Consider the following 9820-nt stretch of genomic DNA (forward strand, 5'->3'; position numbering starts at 1 on the left):
TATATATATATATATATATATATATATATATATAAATCGATTGAGAGAGTTTAGAGAAATATATTTTCAAGTTTCTATGAAATAATGAAACCTATTGAATTCTATTTATAATAGATTTTTGAATTATTAAAGTGAATTATTAAAGTATCAATTATTAAAGTGAATTATTAAAGTATGAATTATTAAAGTGAATTATTAAAGTGAATTATTAAAGTATGAATTATTAAAGTGAATTATTAAAGTATGAATTATTAAAGTGAATTATTAAAGTATGAATTATTAAAGTGAATTATTAAATTATGAATTATTAAAGTGAATTATTAAAGTATGAATTATTAAAGTTAAAGTAAAATAAAAGTAAAGTAAAGGTAAAGTTAAAGTATAGTAAAAGTATAAAAACTATGTATGTATAATACGCGTATAAATATATATAATATTAATTTAAATCGTTATATATATTTAATGAAATAAAATATAAATATCGTTATATTTATTATACTGGTTAAGTAATGAGTTGTCAAAAGTGATTCTAGATATTTATAAAAGTTATATACGTTTTAATAATAAAGTTCTTTTTAAACTGAAAACGTTTTTTGTACTTTTGAAACTAAATTAATAGAATATTATGGAAACCAATTCTCCACTAACTTTTGTCTAACTTTCATAAATGACACTTTTTGTTTTTATTTATAAATAGCTTTACAAATTATTCTGAATATCGTTAAGAGGAATAGATTTTCTCAAATCATAGTGGACCTCTCAACAGAGACTTGTAATCATAATTCAATGTTTCTGATAATTCAATCATTTAATATATTTTTTTAATTTCATCGAAAATCATATTGAAACAAATACGTTCGTATAAAGTATTATACATTTAATACTTTATTAATATTCTCAAGTTATAATATATATACATATACATATACATATACATATCTATTTATATATAACGGTTCGTGAATCGTCGGAATTTGGTCGAGGTTATAATGAATGTATGAACACAGTTTAAAATTCTTGAGATTTAACTTAACAAACTTTGCTTATCGTGTCGAAATAATATAAAGATTAAAGTTTAAATTTGGTCGGGAATTTCCGGGTCGTCACAATAACAATCTTATTTCAAGTGATGATCTTACTTGAACTTGTTTTCGTGTCATGATTCTGCTTCAAGAACTTCGAGCCATCCAAGGATCCGTTGAAGCTAGATCCATTTTTCTCTTTTCCAATAGGTTTATCCAAGGAACTTAAGGTAGTAATGATGTTCATAACATCATTCGATTCATACATATAAAGCTATCTTATTCAAAGGTTTAAACTTGTAATCACTAGAACATAGTTTAGTTAATTCTAAACTTGTTCGCAAACAAAAGTTAATCCTTCTAACTTGACTTTTAAAATCAACTAAACACGTGTTCTATATCTATATGATATGCTAACTTAATGATTTAAAACCTGGAAACACGAAAAACACCGTAAAACCGGATTTACGCCGTCGTAGTAACACCGCGGGCAGTTTTGGGTTAGTTAATTAAAAACTATGATAAACTTTGATTTAAAAGTTATTATTCTGAGAAAATTATTTTTATTATGAACATGAAACTATATCCAAAAATTATGGTTAAACTCAAAGTGGAAGTATGTTTTCTAAAATGGTCATCTAGACGTCGTTCTTTCGACTGAAATGACTACCTTTACAAAAATGACTTGTAACTTATTTTTCCGACTATAAACCTATACTTTTTCTGTTTAGATTCATAAAATAGACAATATGAAACCATAGCAATTTGATTCACTCAAAACGGATATAAAATGAAGAAGTTATGGGTAAAACAAGATTGGATAATTTTTCTCATTTTAGCTACGTGAAAATTAGTAACAAATCTATTCCAACCATAACTTAATCAACTTGTATTGTATATTATGTAATCTTGAGATAGCATAGACACGTATACAATGTTTCGACCTATCATGTCGACACATCTATATATATTTCGGAACAACCATAGACACTCTATATGTGAATGTTGGAGTTAGCTATACAGGGTTGAGGTTGATTCCAAAATATATATAGTTTGAGTTGTGATCAATACTGAGATACGTATACACTGGGTCGTGGATTGATTCAAGATAATATTTATCGATTTATTTCTGTACATCTAACTGTGGACAACTAGTTGTAGGTTACTAACGAGGACAGCTGACTTAATAAACTTAAAACATCAAAATATATTAAAAATGTTGTAAATATATTTTGAACATACTTTGATATATATGTATATATTGTTATAGGTTCGTGAATCAACCAGTGGCCAAGTCTTACTTCTCGACGAAGTAAAAATTTGTGAAAGTGAGTTATAGTCCCACTTTTAAAATCTAATATTTTTGGGATGAGAATACATGCAGGTTTTATAAATGATTTACAAAATAGATACAAGTACGTGAAACTACATTCTATGGTTGAATTATCGAAATCGAATATGCCCCTTTTTATTAAGTCTGGTAATCTAAGAATTAGGGAATAGACACCCTAATTGACGCGAATCCTAAAGATAGATCTATTGGGCCTAATAAACCCCATCCAAAGTACCGGATGCTTTAGTACTTCGAAATTTATATCATATCCGAAGGGTGTCCCGGAATGATGGGGATATTCTTATATATGCATCTTGTTAATGTCGGTTACCAGGTGTTCACCATATGAATGATTTTTTATCTCTATGTATGGGATGTGTATTGAAATATGAAATCTTGTGGTCTATTATTATGATTATATATATATAGGTTAAACCTATAACTCACCAACATTTTTGTTGACGTTTTAAGCATGTTTATTCTCAGGTGATTAGTAAGAGCTTCCGCTGTCGCATACTTAAATAAGGAAGAGATTTGGAGTCCATGCTTGTATGATATTGTGTAAAAACTGCATTCAAGAAACTTATTTTGTTGTAACATAATTGTATTGTAAACCATTATGTAATGGTCGTGTGTAAACAAGATATTTTAGATTATCATTATTTGATAATCTACGTAAAGCTTTTTAAACCTTTATTGATGAAATAAAGATTATGGTTTGTTTTAAAATGAATGCAGTCTTTGAAAAACGTCTCATATAGAGGTCAAAACCTCGCAACGAAATCAATTAATATGGAACGTTTTTAATCAATAAGAACGGGACATTTCAAAAAATACAGCTTAGGTGTCAAATAAGAGAAGATAGTCATATCCGTTGTAAGAACGACATCTTGATGACCCTTTTGAAAAACATACTTTCACTTAGAGTTTAACCATGGATTTTGGATATATTTCATATCCATATAAAATAAGATTTTTCACCAAAAGGAAATCTTTTAATTCAAAGTTTAAGATAGGTTTTTAAAATTAAACTCAAAACAGCCCCCGTTCGACTAAGATGGAGTATATTCGATTTTAAGGTGTTCTTCGTGTTTACAAGTTTTATATCCTTATGTTAGCTTGACATATAGTCATAATACATGTGTTGAAGTATTTTAAAAGTCAAGTTTGAAGGATTAAGTTTATTTGCAAACAAGTTTAGAAATAATCTAAACTATGTTCTTGTTGTTATTAGTTATAACTCAAAATAAGATGGCTATATGAATATGAATCGAATAAGATTATGAATAAGGTTACTACCTCAAGTTACTTGGATAAAGCTACTGGAAAATATAGGAAAAATCTTGGAATCAAAAGTATCTTTGATTGCTTGGAAACTCTTGAAGTATGAACATGGAATGAACAAAAATTCGAATAAGAATTCTATCTTGAATTAAGATAGTTATAAGTATATAAATTGAATCAAAGCTTATATATGATTCTTACCTTGATTAAAAGATGAAACGCTACTGGAAAGGAAGTATAATTCTTGATCCTAAAGAGTGGTTTAGTTGGATTGAAAGATTAGAAGTAATCTCCTTGAAATCGGACGACTATCTTGATACGTTCTTGAGTGATTCTTTATATGGTGTTTTAAGCTTAATCTTTGATGTAGTTTATGATCAAAGTGAAGGTTGTTTACTGAGTTCTTGAGTAGGTAAATGAAGAGAGATTAGAGAGTGAATTAACTTGGAAGAAAATTGGAAATGGAATTGTATGTGTGTGTGTGCAAATTGGCGTGAATATAGGATGGATATATAGAATTATTTAGCTTGTTTTCTTGCATATAAGTCATACATGAGGTTAAATGGTTGGTTCCAACATGTAACATCATGTCTAGTGGCTGATCATTTGAGTTTATTATTGTTATATACCAATAGTAAGTACATCTAGGAGGTGAGTATGTACTGGTATAAATACCGAATGAATACGAGTAGAATTCTTGATGGAATTGAATGAGAATATGAATATAGCTATCTTTGTTGAGTATAAGTATGTTGATACATGTCTTTAAGTCTTTCAAAAGTGTATTAATACATATTAATACAATACATATACATATATTTTAATTTAGAAGTTACTACAATGTTAATCGTTATATATATATATATATATATAGTCTTGAAGTCTTTAAGTTAGTAGTCTCATTTTATATATATAACTCTTTGTTAATATATTTAATGAGATACTTAAATATCATTTTAACATGTCATAAATATATATATCCAAATATATATTCTATTTAATGATTATCACAAATTATGACGTTCGTGAATCGTCATACAGACTGAGTGGTCAAACATTTGCATAAAATCCATTCCAAATATATATATCTTGAAAAGTTTGATTGCTTAACATGTTGGAAACATTTAATTATGTAAATATTAATCTTATATATAGCGTAAAAAAATCCAGGTCGTTACATTACACACCCGTTAAATTAAATTTCGTCCCGAAATTTAGAATAGTACCTAGTTAACGTGCGATATCGGGAAACAAGTGTGGGTACTTCAACTTCATTTGGTCTTCTCGTTCCCAAGTAAATTCAGGTCCTCTACGAGTATTCCATTGAACCTTAATGATTGGTATCTTACTTTGTTTGAGTCGTTTGACCTCACGATCCATAATTTCGACGGGTTCTTCGACGAAATTTAGTTTCTCGTCAATTTTAATCTCGTCTAACGGAATAATTAGATCTTCGGTAGCTAGGCATTTCTTCAGGTTTGAAACATGAAAGGTGTTGTGAATCTTTTCTAATTGTGGAGGTAGCTCAAGTTGATAGGCCACTGGCACAATGCGTTTTTCAATCTTGAATGGCCCAATGTATCTTGGGCTCAATTTCCACCGCTTTCCAAAATGAATAACACCTTTCCAAGGTGATACCTTAAGCATAACCATATCACCTTCCTCAAACTCTAAAGGTTTTCTTCTAACATCCGCATAGCTCTTTTGTCGACTCCGGGTTGTTTTCAATCGTTGCTGAATCTGAATGATTTTATCGGTGGTTTCTTGGATAATTTTCGAACCTGTAATCTGTTTATCCCCCACATCACTCCAAAAAATTGGAGACCTGCACTTCCTACCATAGAGTGCCTCGAACAGTGCCGCCTCAATACTAGAATGATAGCTGTTGTTGTAGGAAAACTCAGCTAACGGTAGATGTCGATCCCAACTGCTTCCAAAATCAATAACACATGCTCGTAGCATGTCTTCGAGTGTCTGAATCGTCCTTTCACTCTGCCCATCAGTTTGTAGATGATAGGCAGTACTTAAATCTAGACGAGTTCCCAACGCTTCATGTAATGCCTGCCAGAATCTGGAAGTAAATCTGCTATCACGATCAGAGATAATAGAGATTGGTATACCATGTCTAGAAACAACTTCTTTCAGGTATAGTCGTTCTAATTTCTCTATACCACTGTAATGACCCGCACTTTTTCGATCATTCTATATTTATAAGATTAATATTTACATAAATTAAACCTTACCAACATGACAAGCAATCCAAATTGTTGAGACTTATGTCTTCGAAAAGAGTTTTACACAACGTTTGACCGTCCAATTTGACCGATGATATCACGAACTATATAACATACGATAATTATACGTTTATGTATATATATGTATTTATATATATTTAACATGATCTAAGGATGTTTAACATCTCATTGGGTACTAATAACAATGAGTTATAAGTATATTTTGAAACTACTAACTTAAGTTTTCAAAACGATAACTATACGTAACGTTCTTCGACATAAATACTTATAACCTATAATACTTATACATGCATCGTATAGATATGTATTTTATCACTTTTAAAGGGCTTACATACATAAAAAAATATAAGTATATTTACAAAAGATAGCTATATTTGAATCCTCGTTCCGTTTTCTCAAAGATTTCTACACGTATATCTAGGGTATATGTACCCGTATCATACGCAGCTTCTAGATGTATTTACTATTGGTATATACCAATAAAAATCTGCTCCTTAGCAGCCTTAAATGATTAAGAAACATGTGGAACCAACCATTTGTCAAGTAGCATGAATTATTTAGCAAGAAAACAAAGTTAGGTATCTTTTTTTTCCTTTATAACCTAAAAACGTTTTTATGCATGCACACCATTTCTTCACCCCATTTTCTCATACTTACACTCCCATTTCTCTCTCAAAATACTCTTAACTTCATACTTGATCATCTCCAAGCATTTTCCCCATCATTTAGCTTCAAAAACATCACTTAATCACCATAAGAAAACCCTTACAAAAACACTTCAAGAATCCTTCCAAGAACACAAACTTACTTCCAATCTTTCATCCAATTCCATCACCCTTTTAGTTCTAGGTTCTTACTCCTCTTTTACAGCAACCTTGTCCAAGGAACTTGAGGTAGTAACTATGTTCATAACCTTATTCGATTCATATATATATAGCTATCTTATTTTGTGGTATAAAATTTTAACAACAAGAACATAGTTTGAAAGTTTTCAAACTTGTTTGCAAACTAAATAGATCCTTCTAACTTAACTTTTAAAATACTTGAAGACCTGTAATATAACTTAATTACATGCTAATTTAACAAGGTATAACTTGGTTTTTCAAAGAACACCTTAAAAACTGTTTTTACGACGTCGGAGTGCAACCGGGGACTGTTTTGGGTTGGATAATTAAAAACCATCTTAACCTTTGAATTGGAAGTTTATCTTCTGGAAAAATGATTTTTAATATGAATATGATAACACATAAAAATTTCATGATTTAATTCAAAGTATAAGTATTTTTAGAAAAATAATCATTTAAGGTTGTTTACATAAAGGAAAATGTTTAACTTCATAAGTTTCACTAAAGTTTCACCTATGCCGTGTGATTTTGAATACAAACCAAGGTATTTTCAGTTCATAGTCTTAAAGAGGAACTCGGTTTGTATTTTCAGTTCATAGTCTTAAAGAGGAACTCGATCCAAGGAGATGGCAAGTTGAATCAATGAAAATGGATTTGTAACGAAGAAACTATGACCGAAACAAAATTGGTTATCCAAGACTTGTTTAACTTCGGGATTAATTGGGAAAAATTAAATAAAATCACATCTTTCTAAGATAACATGATATGTTATATATATGTACTTATAATTCAATTTTATATGGTTCAGGATCACCCGTAAACAATACGAGAAGATTAATCATAAGATCCCATGTTTGTACGCAACACGTCATTTGACAACACCGGTACTTTATGTACGCAACACGTCATTTGACAACACCGGTACCGTGGGTCAAGATTAATCTCGACCAATACATATACGATGGGGTTTTATTTATTTCGTTGGGGGTTTTATTTATTTCATTGCGGGTATATTAAACATCTACAAATGAACCATTAAAATTGAATTACTAACAACGAAATGCTAACTACGGACTAAGGAATTATTCAAAGTATTAAAAGTATAACAAGTATATATATGAGACGTTTGTTTAAAAAGAAAAGGTATTGATATATTATATATGGATAGGTTCGTGATATCAACCGGAAGACCAAGTCAAAAATATATATATCTTCAAGACGAACGTGAGTATATAGTCCCACTTTTAAACTCTAAATATTTCGGGATGAGAATACATGTATTTTATGTTTTACGTTATGGACACAAGTAACTGAAAAATATATTCTACGTTGAGTTGTACCACTAGCATACTTCCCTGTAGCTTGGTAACTAATATTTACAGCGGTATTGTAAACGCGAATCCTGTTGATAGATCTATCGGGCCTGACAACCCCAACCGGACTGGACGACCAGTATTCAACGGTTGCACAGTACTTCGTTTTATGACTACACTTGGTACGGTGTAGTAAGATTTCATATTAAAGGGAATATGCGACGTGATTAAATGTTAAGTATGGTTACCAAGTGCTCAACCACTTAGAATATTTTTATTAAGCTGTTTATATACGAAATCTTGTGGTCTATATATATATATATATATTGCTGCCGGCACTAAACCTATATCTCACCAACTTTATGTTGACCTTTTAAAACATGTCTATTCTCAGGTGATTACTAAAGCTTCCGCTGCATAATGTTGAATTTGAGCAGGATCTTGCGTACGCATATTTGTGTCAAAAATAAAACTGCATACCCGAGGATCTGTGTTGTAAAATATGCTAGAAACCGTGTTGTTATCATTATATGTAAAGTTTGTAAGTCGAAGATTATCGCTAAATGATAATCATTTTTATGTTGTCCAAAGCTTGTAACAAAAATAAGAATCATGGTTTGTAATGTATAATATATGCAGTTTTTCTTTTAAAAATGTCGCATATAGAGGTCAATACCTCGCAATGAAATCATACGTTATTTAACACGTTCTTATGGTTAAGGACGGGTTATGACATGTGGTATCAGAGCGGTGGTCTTAGCGAACCAGGTTTGCATTAGTGTGTCTAACCGATAAGTCGTTAGGATACATTAGTAAGTCTGGACTTTGACCGGGTCTGATTTAAAAACCATTGCTTATCATTGTTGGTTAAAATTTATATGTAAATATTATGTAGTACTAATGGGTTAGTTGTTGTATGATAGATGTCGGGCTCAAAACTTGTTATCACATTCAGCGACTCCGAACCAGAATCTTCAGATGGTGTTCCAGTCATTAACCTATCCGATGACGAAAATGATATCTTTGGGGAAGACTCACAAATTCCGGATGAACCAACTATAGAGAACCCGGAAAGTGAACCCGAGGAGGAAAGTGAACCCGAGGAGGAAAGTGAACCCGGGGAGGAAAGTGAACCCGAGGAAGAAATACAGGAAATTACAAAAGACGAGTTCAAACTAGGAAAGAAACGAAAGGCTAATGAATTAGAAAATTCAAATCCTGAGTTTAATAAGGATGATGTGGCACCAACTCCACTAGACACTACCACCCCTATTCCCGCTATTCCTATTCATTCTATCCCGGCATCCAGTTCTTCAGTCCCACAGCCAAAATATAGGCAGACAGCCAGGATAAGCGTTAAGCGATTCTTTGAACCTAAACGTCCTAGAAAATAGACCAAACGATGCGCTGCCGTATTAAACCATGGGATCATATAATGTTTTGTATAATATTATTAGTGTGGTTTGCTTAATGTTCGATGTAAGATAAGCATATGTAAAATAGTGAAGTGTGAAATGCAATAATTTTCCATGGTTAAGTATTATTTAGATGGTAGTAATTGATTCTGTACTAAGCTATTAAGTATGGACATTAACGGGTAGGTACTACCCTAGATATAATTATAAAACGCTAATAAGAAGAAAAGGCTTTTATAATAATACCTGGTTCATATTATTAATAAGCTATAATGTACTGTAAATATACACTATATCTATAATATTCCATGTGAATAATTATTTTCTTTTCATTCTTATAGAAGAATATGGCG

Source organism: Rutidosis leptorrhynchoides, chromosome 1 (genome assembly GCF_046630445.1).
Source record: "Rutidosis leptorrhynchoides isolate AG116_Rl617_1_P2 chromosome 1, CSIRO_AGI_Rlap_v1, whole genome shotgun sequence".
NCBI classification, from domain to species: Eukaryota; Viridiplantae; Streptophyta; class Magnoliopsida; order Asterales; family Asteraceae; genus Rutidosis; species Rutidosis leptorrhynchoides.